This window comes from Rhinolophus ferrumequinum, chromosome 12 (genome assembly GCF_004115265.2).
Source record: "Rhinolophus ferrumequinum isolate MPI-CBG mRhiFer1 chromosome 12, mRhiFer1_v1.p, whole genome shotgun sequence".
In the NCBI taxonomy this organism is placed as follows: Eukaryota; Metazoa; Chordata; class Mammalia; order Chiroptera; family Rhinolophidae; genus Rhinolophus; species Rhinolophus ferrumequinum.
The window spans coordinates 7,802,080-7,820,839 of NC_046295.1; the positions used below are offsets into that span (position 1 = coordinate 7,802,080).

The window sequence follows — 18,760 nt, forward strand, 5'->3', positions numbered from 1 at the left end:
ATTCTCTCACATTTCTGCAGACCAGAAGTCTGAAATCAAGGTGTCACAGAGCTGTGCTCCCTCTGGAGGCTCTGGGGAAGAATCTGTCCCAGGACTCTTCTAGCTTCTGGGGGCTGCCAGCATTACTTGGCATTCTTTGGCTTGTGGCTGCATCACTCCAATCTCTGTGTCTATGGTTATATTGCCTCCTCTTCTGTGTGTGTCAAATCTTTTGTTTACCTCTTATGAGGAAATTTGTGGTGGCATTTAAGGCCCACCCAGGTAATCCAGGATAATCCTCTCATCTCAAAATCCTTACTATAATTACATACGCAAATATTCTTCTTCCAACACATTCCAGAGATTAAGATGTGGACATATTTTGGTAACACTTGCTAAATGGAGGGGGGGGAGTAGTCACATCAAAATGAAAATTCAGAAAAGCAAATTTTTTTTAAAAAAGCAACAAGAAAATAAAGACAATATTTCTTCAATGGATTAGTAGATTGAAAGTTCATTAGCAATAATGGAAGCCAGAAATCAGACAAATGATATGTTCAATGTGCTGAAAGGAGGTAAATATGCCTAGAATTCCACACTCAAGAAAGCTATTTGAGAAAGTTTGTAACCAGCACTTACTAACTTTAATTCTAAAGGATACACTTTAGGCAGAAGGAAATTAACCCTTGATGGCAGGTCTAAAATGCAAGAAAGAATGAAGAGAAAAGAAAGTGGTAAAAATATGGGCAAATGTAAATGAATACTGACTATAAAGAAACAGCAACAATATATATATCAATATATATATATGATAGAATTAAAATACAAGACAACAATAACATACACTAGAATAATCCATGGAGCTAAAGTTTTCAAAGATTCCTGTATTATTCATTTAGTCATCATTCAACAAAAGTTTTTGAGCTTCTCTTATGTACCTGGCACTGTTTTAGGCATTAGAAATGCAATGATAAACAAACAAAACTCGTCTTTTCAGAACTTACTTATATTCTAGAGAGAACAGAGGAAAAAAACCAGAAATGTAAGTTTGTTTTTTTTAAGTATCTTATACAGTGATAAGTGCAGGAATAATTAAAGCAGGAAAGGGGAATGTAAAATATTGGGTGTTGGCTTTTACAGTATAGATGAGATCAAGTCAATTTGAAGGAATTAAAGAAGCTAGCTAGCCATGTCAGTATGTGAGTGTGTGTGTGTGTGCGCGCGTCAGTGGGGGAGCGGCAGAAAGAGGAGTAGAGCACTCCAGGCAGGAGGAAGAACAGCAGCGAAGGCTCTGAGGTGGGAACGTGCAGAGACTGTTCAAACAATAGAAAAGATGCTAGTGGGGTTAGATCTGAGCAGAGGGGAAGAGTACTAGGAAATTCAGTGACAAAAGAAATAGGGGACCAGATCCCATAGGACCTTTTATGTCATGGCAAGGACTTGGTAAGTTAACCTGAATAATATAGGATGCCTTCAGAGAGTATGAGCAGAGTGCCATCATCTGACTTGAGTTTGAGCAAAATTGCTTTGCTCTAAATTGATAATTCAGGCAAAAGATGATTGCGCCTTGGGCTAAGATGGTGGTAGTAAGGTGGGGATGGTGAGAAACTGTCAAATTCTGGATATATTTAGGAGGCGAAGCCAATAGAATTTGCCAATGTAATAGATAGACATGTGAGAGAAAAAGAGGAGTGAAGTATACCTCAAAGTCAGGACTAGTTACACAATTTGCAGGGCTCAATGCAAAATAAAATTGCAGGGTTCCCTGTTCAAAATTTGTGAAGAATTTCAAGACAGCTACAGCAGAACATTAAATCAAGCTCAATGCCCTTTTGCAGTCACAAGTCACAAACCCAAGAAATCAACTCTGACCAAGGTTTTAGGTCTGAGCAACTGGAAAAAAGGAGTTCTTGTTAACCAAGATGGAAAACACTGGAGATAGCTTGGAAAGGTATTGGTTAACTTTTATCTTTCATCAATTAAATATGTATATTATAACTTTTTAATGTAACCATAAAATAGAAACAACATGTATAACTTCTAAGCTAACAGGAGAAAAATGGGAGTGATGTAAAAATACTCAATGAGAAAAACGGGAATAAAGTTTAGGAAAATTTATAGAACAAGTAGGATAAGTAGGAGGCACACAATACGGTTGTATATTTCAATGAAAATATGCCAATAATTATATTAAATGTAAATGGAATTAATTCTTCAGCTACAAGATTGTTGTATATTTTAAAAAACACTCAACTATATGCTGTTTAAGTGAGACACGTATAAAGGATAAAAAATTATACACTATGCAAATATTAACCAAAGAAAGTGGATGTAGCTTTATGAATATTATAGACTTTGATAAAATGGACTTTGAAGCAAAAAGCAATATGAGAGATAAAGAGAGCTAGTTTATAATGATACAGGCAAGATTTACAAAAATAATTTTAAATTTGTATACACCTATACTATTGTATAGCCTCAATGTTTAAATTGAAAATTGACAACTAAAACGAGAAATAGACAGACTCATGGGAGGTATTTTTAAAACGCTCCTCTTAGTAGTTGAAAGAAAAATTCACAATACAGAAGATTCATAAATGATTAACAAACTCAACCTAAATTACATATAGAACCTGTCTCCAACAACTGCAGAGTACATGTTCTTTCCAAGTAGACATACGAAAAAAGGAACATACAAAAATTGACAACCTCGTGGGCCATAAAAGCAAGTTTCAATAAATTTTACAGAGGAATGTTCTCTGGACCCAAAGAATTTATGTTGGAAATCAATTATTAAAAATTTAATCAATAAATAAAACATTTCCACTTGGTTGGAAGTGCTGAAAGATACTCCTAAATATATTATGGATCAAGTAAGAAATCACAATGAAGATGAAAAAATATTTAAACTAAACTAACATGAAATGCTACATATTAAAACACATGAAACAGAAAACATTAAAATAGAAAAAGTCTAAAAATCAATAACTGAAGAATACATCACAAAAAAATACAAAAAGAAAAGCAAAATAAACACAAAGAAGGTTGAAGTAAGAAAGTAATAAACTTAGGAGCAGAAGTTAGTGAAACACAAACCAAACATATAAAATGACGACCAATCAGGTCAAACGTTGATTCTTTAAAAAGATTAATAATTCACAAATCCCTGGCATGACTAATCAAGAAAAAAAAAGAGAAGGCACAAACAACCAAAATCAGAAATTTTATGAAAATAGAGACATCACTACAGATGCTATAGCTATTTAAAAAATCACAAGAGGATATTATGAACAACTTTATGCTAATACATTTTAAAATTAGACAAAATGGAACATTTCCTAAGAAAAAAAGTAACTACCAATTTTGACTTACGAATAAGTAGGAATAAAACTACCAATGACATTTTTCACAGAAATAGAACATATAATCCTAAAATTTATATGGAACCACAAAAGACCCTGAATAGCCACAGCAATCTTGAGAAATAAGAACAAAGTGGGCACTATCACGTTACCTGACATCAAATCGTGTTACAAACCTATAGTAGTCAAAACAGTATTACTGGCATAAAAACAGACACATAAATCAATGGAACAGAATAGAGAGCCCAGAAATATATCCATTCGTATATGGTCATTTAATCTATGACAATGGAAGCAAGAATTTACATTGGGGTAAAGACAGTCTATTTAATAAATGGTGCTGGGGAAACTGGACTGACACATGCAAAAAAATGAAACTGGAACACATCCTTATGCCATATACGAGAAAAAATTCAAAATGGATTAAAGACTTAAATGTAAGACCTGAAACCATAAAACTCCTAGAAGGAAATATAGGGAGTAAATTTGTGGACAATATCCTGAATTATTACTGACATATCCCCTCAGGCAAGGGAAGTAAAAGAAAAAATAAACATACGGGATTACATCAAACTAAAAAGTTTTTTCACAGCAAAGGAAACCATCAATAAAACAAGAAGGCATCTTACTGAATGGGAGAAGACATTTGTTAATGACATATCTGATAAGGGGTTAATATCCAAAATTTATGAAACATTCATTCAACTCAACACCAAAGAAACAAACAACTCAATTTATAAATGGGCAGAGGACATGAAGAGACATTTCTCTAAAGAAGACATACAGATGGCAAACAGACATATGAAAAAAGGCTCACCCTCACTAATCATTAGAAAAATGAAAATGAAAACCACAATGAGATACCACCTGACTCTGGTCAGAATGGCTATCAGCAATAAATCAACAAACAACAAGTGCTGGCAAGGATGTGGAGAAAAGGGAACCCTCATGAACTATTGGTCGGATTGCAGATTGGTGCAGCCACTATGGAAATCAGTATGGAAAAAATTATCTCAAAAAACTGGAAATGGAACTACTTATGACCCAGCAAGTCCACTCTTAGGTATCTATCCAGAGAAATCCAAGATGCTAATTTGAAAAAATATATGCACCCCTATGTTTATTGCAGCACTATTTACAATAGTCAAGACTTGGAAACAACTGAAATGCCCATCGGTAGACGACTGGATTAAGAAACTGTGGTACATTTATATAATGGAGTATTGCTCAGCTATAAAGCAGAAAGAAATGTTACCATTTGCAACGATGTGGATGGACCTAGAGAACATTATGCTAAGTGAAATAAGTCAGTCAGAGAAAGGCAAATACCATATGATCTCACTTATATGTGGAATCTAAAGAACTGAATAAATGAGCAAAGTAAACAGAAATTGTCTCAGAGATATAAAGGAAAAACTGATGGTTGCTAGTTGGGAGCAGGGTGGGGATGAGGGAGAAGGGGACTGTAACTACAATATTGCCATGGGGATATGAAAGACAGTTTGGGGAATATAATCAATAATGTTGTAAAGATTTTGTAGGGTGTCAGATGGGCACACATATTATTAGGGAGACCACTTCATGGATGGTATAGATGCTTGACCACTGTGCTGTACACCTGAAGTTGAAGCTGAATAATATTGTATGTCAACTACCGTGTTTCCCCCAAAATAAGACCGGGTCTTGTATTAATTTTTGCTCCAAAAGATGCATTAGGGCTTATGTTCAGCCCTAAAAAATCATGCAAGGGCTTATTTTCTGGTTAGGTCTTATTTTCGGGGAAACACGATATAATTTAAAATATATAGTCATGGGATATAGAGTACAGCATAGGGAATATAGTCAATAGAATTGTAATAGATATATACGATGTCAGAGGGGCAATAGATTGTGGGAGTTGGGTTATCACTTTGTGAGTTGCGAAATGTCTATTACATTATTTTGTACACCTGAAACTAATAATAATAAAAAAAATTTTAAAGAATAAGTAGGAAAATCATTTGACTCTAGAAAGAACAGTATTGTCCAAGAGAAATACAACATGACACAAAAATGTGAACTATGTGGGTAATTTTAAATTTTCTAGTAGCCACATTTAAAAAATTAAAAAGAGATAGGCATCATGATTAATTTTAATAATGTATTTTACTTAACCCAATTTATTTCAACATATAATCAATATAACAATTATTAATAAGTATTTTTCATTTTTTTTGGTAATAAGTTTTTGATGTGTATATTTCATTTAAAGCATATCTCAATTTGAACTAGCCAAATTTCAAGGGCTCAAAAAACACACGGAGCTAGTAGCTACTGTACTGGATAGCACAGATTTAGACCAAAGTTGGAGAAGCTGTTCTACCAGATATCAAGATTTTACACTTTTTAAAATGTAGTAAATAAGACTGCGTAGATTTTATGCAGTTAGACAAATACACCAATGACTGTCTCATTAATAATCAGGAAATGGAAGTTAACACCACTCTGGATATAACACCACTATGTAACCACCAGATTTCCAGAAATGGAAATTCTGATACCAAGTGTTGGTAAGATTATGGAGCAATGTTTTATTTATTTGCTTGGGAGGCAGTTATTTACATGATCAATTCATTGTTTAAAAAAATCCAACTGTTCATTATTATTAAAGCAACATTTTAGAAGAATATTAGAAAATATAGGCAAGCAAAAACAAATCAAAACAAACTAAAATCATATTTCTGCTACCCAGAGATTACTGTGACACTGGGTGTGTATGTTGTGTGTGTGTGTGTGTGTGTGTGTGTGTGTGTGTGTGTGTGTAGGGAAGGAGAGATAGGCTTGCTTTTCAAAAGCCTCAGAGATGCAGAGTGAATAGATAGGCAAGGCGGTGTGTTGAAAATGTTAAAAGTCAAGAAGGCTGAAAAGGTCTTAAATTAAATCTTAACATTTATCAAGAAGAATTATCCGAAGTAGAGTTTGAAAACAATGGGAATCTAGATGCTAAGAGATTAGAATTTTTAAGACTGCTCTTTATAATGCTTATTGACTTCCATAAAAAGAATAACTTTTTGGTAATTCTGGGCTACTTTTTGTGTATAATTGCTGTTATTTTAAAAATAACATTTAGAAAATACAAAAGTATGAAGACTATAAAAATCATTTTAACTCCCGTAACTGTATAATTTTGGCATACTTCTTTTCAGTTTTGTGTGTGTTTAAAATAAACTTTGATCATGTGGTTTTGAGAAAAGTAATACCCATGCACTGAAAGAAAATTGGAAAATATAAAGAAGTATAAAAAAAAATCATCCTCAATCTCAATGGCCAGTGTAGCCCTTCCAGCTTTAATCATCTTGCTTCTCTATAAACCTTTTTATATAACCCAAGCAAGACAGCTTTGTAGCTGTACGTTTAAGATAAGGGGTAGTGAAGCATTTCTCCACTTCAATAAAGCTACAAAATCAAATGGGGTCTCCCTCACCCAGTCAGTGAAGGAAGCTGGAGCCACATAATAAGGGTCTGCAGAGGCATGTATAATTAAGGGGATGTGTTGGTAAATGTATCACGAGCAAAGAAAAATTACAAGATCTAAGGAACCAAGCATGATGGATTGCTTCAAAGCAGGCTGCTTACCAAGAGTGGGTTACATCATGTTGTGCAACAGAATCTCTGCAAAGAAAATCGTATTGTTGAGAATCCAAAGGATGTATTTACATGTATACATACATTTAAAAATCCCTTGGATGGGTATCTGATTTGTGTGACCGACCCTCTTTCAGTTTCAGAATTTCCATCTGGAATGTTACCTCACCAAACCAAACTACCCTAAGTCCAGTTAGTTTGAAGTCTACTTTTTCTCCATTACCAGAAGGCAATCTTGGACTAAGATCTTAAAAAATATTATAATCAAAAAATAAATAAATAAATAAATAAATAAATAAATAAAAATATTATAATCTTTCTGCAGATATATCTATCTCTTCCATCAAAACAACTCACTAGAGTTTACAACAAATTCTTTAAGATGAAGTTCAAAATTCTACCAGTGTTTATCACTTGGTGGCAGACAACCCATAAGTCAGAAAACTGAATTTTTCTGTAGGTCTATAAAATTGTAGTTGTGCCTATAATGCATCAAAAAGATGAAATGAAAAGTGAAAGCGAAGTCAAATTTGGATGGTTTACCATTCCAATGACAGATACATAAAAATAGTGAGTTGCTTTAACGTCTGAATCAAAAATCTAAAGGTATAGATGTTAACAATAAATTGGATTTTCAACTTTTCATTCAATTACTCGAGTGTTATATAGACACAGTGTATGTCCAGAATTGAAATTGGAGTAAGAAAGGCAGCAAGGAACTAAGAGTCCAGCTACCTCAGGGCAGAGTCTATGTCAGATTCATTTCCTCTTCCCATAATCTTAAGCAGTCCCAGGAGCTTATGCTCAAAATGTGTTTGTTGACTGACTGAATGAATGAATGAATGAATTCGTATTTAAGCACATGGAGTTGTAGTCTGCACAGTAGATGCAGCCTATGTGTTTTGCTGACTCATTCTATGACTATGATGGTGCTTTAAAAATATAAAATCAATAAATCAACAGCTTTACTCATGAATCTGTGGTAGGTACTGTGGTAAATACAAGATGTGGGACATGTTGGGATGAGGTTAAATAACGAACATTAAATGCATTTGTGAATACTGAGAGCCATAAGAACACTGAACAGCTTTTAATTGAAGACCTGTCCTACTCTATTGCACATCAACATTAAAAATATCTTCAAATTGCCATTATTTTGACATATTTTCCTCCCTTTCCCTCTACCACTGCCACCAAAGGCCAAGCATTTCTGTCTAATTGGTATACATTGAGATCAGGCTGACACAAACAGCTGGATGAGACCTTACCTGAAGTTCTAGTTGGATCAATTCACCAGCCCCACTGACCCGGAATTGTGGGGATGACATTTGCCATTCACCATATTAATCATTCTACCTGGATATTAAAATCAGGCTTTAGCTCCTGGGGCACACAGACTTAGCCTAAGAGGCTAAGTCTCACCTAAAGTGGGGTAAACTGAAAAGCTCACATCTTATATCAAAATGACATTGAAATAATCAATTGCATTTAATAATAAAAATTCAAGCCGGAAGAGTCTTCATGTCTGGGAGGTAATGATGGCTGCCTGAATCCAAATATCTATCTATATATCCTTATACATCTATTTCCCAAACATAAAATCACGAAGGAGTGCAAATGAAATCATACCTGACCCATGCCTTCAGCATCACTAGTACACACAGAATACCATGACCTTTAAATTACCCATAAAAAGAGAAATAAACACCAAATTCCAGGAGAGTCTCACCACCACTGCAAGCCTATGGATGCTGAGATTAGAGAGAGGGAAACCTAAGTGACCCATAAAAATAGGAAAGAGATGTGAAAGATACGGATAAAGCATAGGTAAAATCAGGCCAGAAAAGTCCAGCAGTAAGTGTCAAAAAACTAAACATATATCTGTTCAAAGCACCAGCTATAGCAGAGGGGCTTAAAATGAACAGCACCAGAAATGGCAGCCGTAAAGAAGCATTGCTGCTTCAGTGAAAAATCAAATAAAGAAGAGATTGTGCCTTTGAAGATGTTGCCATGAACAAGAAGGGAATAACAGAGAAAATTAAACATCGTGCAAAAACTAAAGAGAAACAAGATATTCAGGAGACGTGATGGCTCACAACGACTGATAGCATCTGTTCACAACTCTGTGTTCGGTGACTTCCTATTGGTAGTTTGATATCTGCCATGGAGGGAGTATACAAGTATACACCACAGAAACTGGCAAATGCTACAAATTAGGCTACTTGTATTTCCTGGAGATCTGGTTGTGAAACATTTATCAGCCTGCCATTCTACCAATCAATCCCCTTTCACCACCACCACCACAACTGTCAACAGTATCATCAATTAAAGAAAGTACACTTTAATAAATTAGCATAAGAGAGGGAGACTCAAGTTGCCAGAGTAGATAAACACTGTGCCTGCTTCCTTCCATGAACACAATAAAATTACAACTAAATTATGGAATAATCAACCTGGAGAACCATCAGAAGTCTGGCTGAACAGAAGTTTTATAACTAAGGATATAAAGAAGCCATGTCAAGACTGGTGGGGGGGGGGTGAAGATGCGAAATGGGCTGACGCCAAACTTCCATGCCGCAGTTGAGAACTGGGAGGGATATCTCAGCCATAGAGGTTCACCCTAGAGGAGCATGAGACCCCAGCACCACACCAGCCTCTTCAGCCCAGAGTACTGGTACCAGGAAGAGGAGCCAGCACAACATCTGGTTGTAAAAAACAGTGCGGATTCTGACCATCCGGGTGAGAAAAAGGCTGCAGGAAACCCAGACATCCTCTTAAACAGCCCGTGCACAGACTTTCTCACTCACCGGCACTCACCAGAGAGATAGTAACTCAGGGGGCCTCAGAGGCATATGGGGGGCAGAGTGAGGTGTGTGTCTTTTCACACAAATGGCTGGAGAACAGTCGGCATTTTCCCTGTGTGGGGCCCTTCTCTTGTGCAGCACGCAGGCAGGTGCCATCTTTCTGGTGTTGATACCACCCCCACAGGCCAAATCTGAATCTGATTGGCCTGGTGAGTTCTGCTGCTCCACTAAGCTGATTCACTGAGACCCCGCCCCACCCAACTCGCCCAACACCAAAGGCACTTTCTCTGAGAGCAATCAACCCTGCCTGAATTGCAATCTTTCTTGAAAAACTATCAAAGTCCTCAGGAACCAGGCAGGTGACAGATGACCGTGGTGTGCTCTGAGACTTTTGCTGAGTAGCTCCAGGCTCAGCACTGGCATCAAACCAAAGTCTACTTTAACCTACTGACCACAATTCTTCCCACTGTAGTGACTCCCACTGGATGAGACCCTGCCACACCCAACTCGTGTACTGCATAAGGCTTTATCAGGGGCTGAACCTGATTGGAACCAGTGGGTAGCAGCAGGCCTTAGGGTGTCCTGGCTTTTTGTGGAGCTACCCCAGGCCTGATACTGGTGGCAGCCATCCTCTGTTTGCAGCGTGGCCTCTCCCATGGGCCTCAGGTCTGGCACAGGCAACAAACAACTGTGGATCACTTTGTAGCTCCTCCCAGGTAGTATCTGGCTGATCACAGGAAGTGGGTGACCTGGGCCTGCACCAGAGCCCCTCCCAAGGGGCCACAAAACCAATATATTTGGACATTGGCATCAAACCACAGCAGAGCACCACCCAATTGGCCCCATAATCAGCACACACAAAGGTCGGTCTCAACAGGCACCAGAGTCCACTGGGGTAAATCCCTCTCACACTGGGGTAAGCCCCACACACAGCAGCCCATAAGCTGTGGACATGGCCAAACCCCATAGCCAATCGGCCTGAGGGTCAATCTCATCCACTGATGTTCCAATAGCAATCAAGACTCAACTATAACAGGAGGGTACACACAACCCACATAAGGGACACTCATGGAACACCTGGAGCAGGTGATGCCACGGCCCCACAGGGGCCTATTATTCAAGGCCACCCGGCCAAGACTGGGAGACATAGAGGATCTATATAATACATAGAAGCAAACAGAGAGGCAGCCCAAAATGAGGAAACAAAGAAATACAGCCCAAATGAAAGAACAGGAGAAAACTCCAGAAACAGAACTGAATGAAATGAAGGCAAGCAACCTACCAGATACAGAGTTCAAAACAATGGTTATAAGGATGCTCAAGGAACTTAGTGAGACCTTCAACAAAGATACAGCAATCATAAAAAGGGACATAGAAACCATAAAAGAGAACTTGTCAGAAGTGAAGAATACAGTAACTGAAATGAAGAATGCACTAGAAAGAATCACCAGCAGACTAGATGAAGCAGAGGATCAAATCTGTGATCCTCTTATTTGGAAGACAAGGTAGCAGAAAACACCCAATTAGAACAGCAAAAAGAAAAAAGAATCCAAAAAAAATGAGGATAGTTTAAGAGACTTCTGGGACAACATCAAGTGTAACAGCATTCACATCATAGGGGTGCCAGAAGGAGAAGAGAGAAAGTAAGGCATTGAGAACCTATTGAAGCATAATAACAACTGAAAATTTTTATAACCTGGTGAAGGAAAAAGACATACAACTCCAGGAAGGGCAGAGAGACCCAAACAGGTCCACACCAAGACACATTATAATTAAAATGGCAAAGGTTAAAGACAAAGAGAGAATCCTAAAAGCAGCAAGAGATAGGCAACTAGTAACTTATAAGGGAGCTCCCATAAGATTGTCAGCTGATTTCTCAACAGAAACTTTGTAGAAGTGATTGGCACAGAATATTCAATGTGATGAAAAGCAAGGACCTACAACCAAGGGTACTCTACCCAGCAAGGCTATTATTTACAATTGAAGGACAGATAAAGAGTTTCCCAGACAAGAAAAAGTTAAAGGAGTTCATCACAACCAAACCAGTATAACAAGGAATATTAGAGGGACTCTTTAAGATGGAAAAAATTAATCAAAGTTATGAATAATAAAATGGCAATAGCTACATATCTTCCAACAATTACGTTCAATATAAGTGGATTAAATGCTCCAATCAAAAGACGTAGGAGGGCTGAATGGATAAGAAAACAAAAGCCTTACATATGCTTCCCACAAGAGACTCACTTTTCTTTTTTAATTAAAACACATATGTATTTTTTAATTTTATTGGGGAATATTGGGGAACAATGTGTTTCTCCATGGCCCATCAGCTCCAAGTCACTGTCCTTTAATCTACTGTATTTCCCCAAAAATAAGACCTAGCCGGACCATCAGCTCTAATGCATCTTTTGGAGCAAAAATTAATAGAAGACATGGCCTTATATTATATTAAAATAAGACCGCATCTTATTTTAAGTTTTGCTCCAAAAGATGCATTAGAGCTGATGGTCCAGCTAGGACTTATTTTTGGGGAAGCACGGTAGTTGTGGAGGGTGCAGCTCAGCTCCAAGTCCAATCATTTTTAATCTTTAGTTGCAGGATGCGCAGCCCACCATTCCATATGGGAATCGAACCAGCAACCCTGTTGTTGAGAGCCTGCACTCTAAACAACTGAGCTATCTGGCTGCCCCAAGACTCACTTCTAATTGAAAGACACACAGAGACAGAAAGTAAAGGGATGGAAAAAGTTTTTTCATGATAATGGAAACAATGGAAAAAAAAAAGCTGGGGTAGCAATACTTATACCAGACAAAATAGACTTTAAAACAAAGACTATAACAAGTGACAAAGAAGGACCCAGTAATCCACTTCTGAGTATTTATCTGAAGAAACCCAAAATGCTACCTCAAGGGGACCTGTGCATCTGTATGTTCATTGCAGCATTGTTTACAACAGCCAAGATATGGAGGCAGCCTTACGTTGAAGGAAGAATGGATAAAGAGGATGTAGTACCTATATACAATGGAATATTGTTTGGCCATGGAAGGGAATGGGTTCTTGCCATCTGTGGCAACATGGATTGATCTGGAGGGTATTGTGCAGCACAGTGTCAGACAGAGAGGCAAATACAGTATGATTTCGCTTATATGTGGAATCTAAAGAACAAAATAAACAAAACAGAAACAAACTCATAGATATAGAAAACATTTTGATGGCTGCCAGATGGGATGGGGGTTTGGGAGTGTGGGTGAAAAAAGGGGAAGAGATTAAGAAATACAAATTGGTTGTTACAAAGTAGTTATAGGGGTGTAGGGTATAGCATAAGGAATGTAGTCAATAATACTGTAATAACTATGTGTGGCGTCAGATGGCTACTAGATTTGTTGGGGTGATATATGGGAGGAGGTTGAGGGACAGGGTGAAAAAGTTGAAGAGATTAAGAAGTACAAATTGGTAGTTACAAAATAGTTATAGGAATGTAACGTATAGCATGGGAAATATAGTCAATGATATGGTAATAACTATGTATAGTGTGCCAGGTGGGTACTTGATGTGTCAGGTGGATCATTTCTTAAATTATGTAAATGTCTGACCACTATGCTCTACACCTGAAATTAATATAAAATAATATTTAATGTCAAAAAAAACATAAATAAAAATAAAGTGGCATAAGAAGGCACTCTTTATCTAGGAACCCTGCCCATAAAATGCCTAGAAATTGAAAAACAATCAAGCTGACTTCCTATAAAACAAGTGTAAAAAGAAAATAGAAAATGTTAAAATAACGTTTGAACTGATGAAAATAATCCCTCAGAAAACCATTCACAAACCCTCCTGACTGAATTCAGTATCCTAAAAAAATATATATGGAAATGGATTATTTAAAATCCTAGAATCATAAATGTAAAAACAAAAAAAACCAAAACTAAGACTAGAAATGGATACAAAATGGAAAGAAATGCAATATGAATTGATTGAACTCAAGAAGATATTAAAGAAAAAAATGCATTTATCTCAGAAATTAAGAATAAATTTACAAATTCCAATGGAGAATAGATTTCAATGAAAGTTTAATAAGGGTGATGAAGAAAAGTAGGCAAACAACCAAAAGAATTAAAATGAGATAAAGAAGTTAAAAGCATCCAAGAGAAAGTGGCTCAAAGGGAAGGCAGACAAAAAAGGTCCAAACACATGAATAATTATAGTCCCTGACCTGAAGAAACAAACAAAATATTGGAACAGAACAAGTATTTACATTTCTAATACAAGGTAACTGTCCTAAAACGAAAGAAAATTTCAATCTACATATAGAACAGGCCCATTGTGTAACTTTGAAAATTGACATGAGACAATTTTCTCCAAGATGTATCCTATAATAGTAAAACTATTAGACTTTAAAACAAAAGGAAAGAAATTCTTAGTCTCTTGGCAAAAAGATCTATTTACTTATAGGTAAGAAAGTCAGGTGTGGCATCAGGCTTCTCCTGAGCCACATTCAAAGTAAGTTAACAGCAGCACTTTCATGACACTCAAGAAAAGAAAGTGCTAGTCAAGGATTTTATATCCATGTAAGCTATCCAAACTATGGAATACGGTACATATGTCCTTCCTGAAGAATATGCTAAAAAATGAACTTCATCCAACTAAATGAGAACAGAGGAAATTTCAGCAAAATAACCAATGGTGAACACTTAATATAGTTCACTGTAGAGCTCGGAGTAAAACAAGGGAGGCAACATGTGGAAAGCATATGAATATTATACGTTCTGACAAAGTAGAAAGAATACAACTAAAAGATGGGAGGATATAGGACAAAAATAGGGTAAACCAGAATAAGATCATTACCTGTTGTAGCAAGTAGGAGTCAGAAGATACCATTGAGGGTCAGATTATAAGAAGTTAAGTAAGACAAAAAAAAAAAAAAAAAAAAAAAAAGGAGCTGGGGAACTAGAAAATATATAAATAGAAAAGTAATAACTAGAATAAAAAATTCTTAAATACCTAAAGAAACTTTAAATTAATATAGTTGACATACTAAACAGAGAAAGAGGCACAGTAAATACAATATAATATACACTATAATCATAACATAAAATACTTTTAGAGTTGAGACCAAACATATGTCATATTGTTAAATGTGAATAGGTTTAACTGCCTTATTTATGAAAAGATCTTCAAATTGGCTTATATCGCAAAACCCTAAGCTGTAATCACAAAACACTTAAAAAAAAAAGACACCTAAACCACAGTGATTCAAAAAGAGTGAATATAAAGAGGTGGACAGGATTTACCAGGCTAATTAAAATAATGAGAATTCAAGGATTGTTATTGTGATATAAGACAAAGTAGAATTTAAGCCAAAAGGCATTAAACAAAATAAAGACGCTTAGTAAAGTTACATCCATAATTCACAAAGGACTTGGAACCTGTATTAAAGGGGGAAATGCTATAAAGAAAATTATTGGGATAATTGTCAAAATTGGAATACAGGCTGCAGTTTCAATAAAAGGGTCGCATCAAAGTCAAGTTTCCTGAATAAGAGAATAGCCTTATTCTTAGGAGATACACATAGAATTATTAAGAAATAAGGATAATATGATGTATGTAAGTCACTCATAAGTGGTTTTAAAAAGTAGTGAATCTGGGTAAAGGGCAAATGAGAGATCTTTGTATCATTCTTGCAACTTTTCATTGTTTGAAATTCTTTTTTAAAAACGCAAATTGTATCATTTGTTAAAACTCATCAAAAGGCTCACTTTAAATTTGTGCATTTCAGCATAAGTAAATTTTACCTTAAAAATTCCCAAGAAGATAAACAGATATTGAACACTAGTTAACAGATGCATGCTAAAGTATTTAAGGGTGAAGTATACTGATGCTGGCAACTTCAAAAAGCTTTAAAACTAAGATGACTCAATGAATGGGTAAGAGGGATGGATAGATGGGTATGTATGTGATAAAAGTAATTATTGCAAAGTGTTAATTACAGAATGTAGGTTGTGGGTATATGAGTGTTAATTGTATGATTCAACTTTTTCTGCATGTTTGAAAATTTTCGTAATAAAATGAGAGAAAAAAAAGGTAAGTCAGTAGTTTGATGCCGTGTAGACTTTATAAATAACTAGAGGGTGACTAGATTTTCCACTTTTCTGCACTTTCTCTTTTTCCTTGACCTGTTAGACTCTAACTTCCGGGCCAGCCACATAAAGTCTTGGAAACACCAGGAACCTGTTTCTCACCTGGGTCCTGATGCTCTATGGAGGAGCAGGTTTGTTCACTTACAGAACCAGACCCACAAATCGAGTTCCATGTTTCCTTTGCTCCAATGTGTAATCAATTAGGTCAAAGCTCTTCATACTTTGAATTTGCTTCCTTTAACACACACACACACACACACACACACACACACACACACACACACACACACACCTGTCTTCGCTGGGTGAGGCAAAGCAATGGAAGTCTGGTTCTGGTTTATTCTTTAGGGTAAGAAAAAGGCCATTAAAATTCTCTCTGATGGTTGAGTCAGTTCTTGTGGGGGGAAGGGAGGGGCAGCGCCAAGGGAAGAAATTTCCTGGTAAGCAAAGCCCCACTTAAAAATTTTCCCTTTCTTTCTTTTTGTTTCTCCTTTTTTCCCTCTTGAAGCCACTCTCCCTGGAGTCAAAGCATTTTACAAAAACAAACCACTCCAAAGCTTTCAAGTCCAGGGAAAGCTCAAGCAAAGTTAATTAACATGAAGGTTCTCACAAAAGTTAATTAACATGAAGGGACTCACAAAAGCTGTCTGTTGGCATCTGCTCGCCTCCCATGTGCAGCGGTCCCTTTGTCTGATGGCAGACCAGCCCAGCCCGGCCTCGCAGCATCTCCCAGGGCCCAGGCTGCCTTCATTTCTCCCAGAGCACGTCTGAATCCTCCGTAGAGTAACCCGCCCCACGCCCTCGGAGGCTCCTTGCTTCCGTGATGATTCGCTGCTGCTTGTAAAAAAAATCCCTGAAGGAAGCTAATTTCAAAAATGCTAGTTTGAAAAGGAAAGAGAGGAAAGGAGAGTGGGGAAGAGGGGAAGAGGAGGGAAAACAAATGAGGAAGGACAATAATAAAATCTCTTTTTAAAAAGTGCCTTGTAACATAAAGGTTGTTTTTGGCAGAGCAATTAAAAAATACAGATATATGCAAAACAATAATAATATAATGAAATAACATACTATAATAAATATTGAATAATATAACGTATTAAGTAATAATATATAATGATTATTAAATAATATTCCATTAATATCAATAAATGATATTGAATATTGCTTGTATGAATAATATAATGAAAATGTACATCCTTGCTAAAATCCATTTGTTTAGAATGACTTTGCCTCTGCTCTTGTGTAAAGATATTGTTTTTCAGAAACAGGGTTATAATGTACTGCTTTTTTTTTTTTTTTTGATAATCTGCTTTTTAATTGATGAATCGACCATGAACATTTTTCAATGTCAGTAAGTTCATGGGTGGTCTCTGCAGACCCACAAGGATTTTTCTGATCTTCTAGATAATCAAATTGACACAAATAAATGCGGATAAGATTTCACTATGTCCCTTATCAGGCCTCTCACATGTATACAGCCAGTGCATATTGTGAGCATGCATATGTATTGAACAAACCACATGAAGAAAGGTTATTCCTCTTAAACAAAGGCTTACTGTGGGGATTCTTCCTTAGAAAGAAGTTGTACAGTTGTGTCAGAAAAAATCCATTTGTTTAGATTTACAAATTTTGGAGTTATGTCTGATTTACCCAGAACTTTGATACTGGGGATGTTTACTAAGAATGCTGATTTGGTTCCCTTTAGAGACTTTAATGTCTATTTCTGAGTTGCTAATGGTTATGAAGGAGTCATACTAGCACGTATAAAATCTTCCTTCTTCCGGAAGGGCTCACAGTGGATGGTCATGGTCCTATTGTACGGGGCGGCCTGTGGGGTCTCTGCTCCCGCTCCCCACACAAGACCACAGGATATGGCTAGGCCAAAAAGGAACACCCACGGAGCCATAGGTAGGGGAGTCACACCACTATACTCTCGCTGGCGGCAGGATTGGAGAAACAGGAAACAGGAGCCACACAATTCTCAACCCTCACTGTGCCGCTTGCAGGCTCAGCCACCATCTTCTTGCTAGCCCCCATTTTTTGCTAGCCTAGCCACGGCAGTTATATTAGTGCCCAATGGCTCACTGGTTACAGCTGACGGCCAACTAGCCACAGCTGATGGCCATTTGATCAGTCGATGGTGATTTACTACCTGAGCCAGCACGTTTCTATGTGAGGCTGAGAGCCTGGAAACTGCTTTTCGGGGCTCTGTCCCCACAGGTCCTTTGAGAGCTCGTGCTGCCAGGTTGGCTTGCCTGCCAGAGGCTGGTCAGGTGCGTTCACTGACAACTATTTAGGAATTTTGGGGTGTGGGACTGATGTGACAAGGACACAAAGAGATGATCCAAGGAAGACTTGATTCTCATTGCAGATATTTCCTATTATTATTACCAGAAGTTTGTTTTTTTTCCCTCTCCAAATGCTTCTTATAATTCCAGGTGTCACTAAAACCACTTGTACCTGCCCAGTACCTGCTTTGCCAGCTTCCATAAACAGAAGCATTTTGAAGCGACTGGCTCGGGAAGAAAAGAGGACTGTACACACTGCAGCCTTCTCAATGCTTGAGGCAATGTGGACAGGTTAGAAACATAGTTGGGTCTTTTTATTTCCTACTGTATAAGCTGTATCAGAAAATCTGCAGCTGACGACAACGACAGAAGCTGTAGATATAATAGGTAAATGCAAATTTAGGTAGCAGAGACCAGAAATATTTTTATACAATAAAAAAGAGCCTGAAATCTGAAAAGAAAGACCATTCCAGATCATGGAAGGAAGTGTCCAGGGGGTAGGGTTGGGGGGTTGAGAGCATGACCTGAATTTAAATCCTGGCTTTGCTCCCTAATCACTGAAGGACCTT

At 37.1% G+C, this 18,760-nt stretch overlaps 1 protein-coding gene across 1 annotated transcript in view; it reads right to left on the reverse strand.

The window, feature by feature from the left end:
• The window catches only part of FANCC (FA complementation group C), a 321,103-nt gene extending 304,463 nt beyond the window's left edge, over window positions 1-16,640 (reverse strand). The window contains exon 1 of the mRNA XM_033123708.1: window positions 16,545-16,640. The gene's annotated coding sequence lies outside the window, so the exon portion shown is untranslated. The remainder of the gene's footprint in view (window positions 1-16,544) is intronic.
• Between the last annotated feature and the right edge of the window lie 2,120 nt (window positions 16,641-18,760).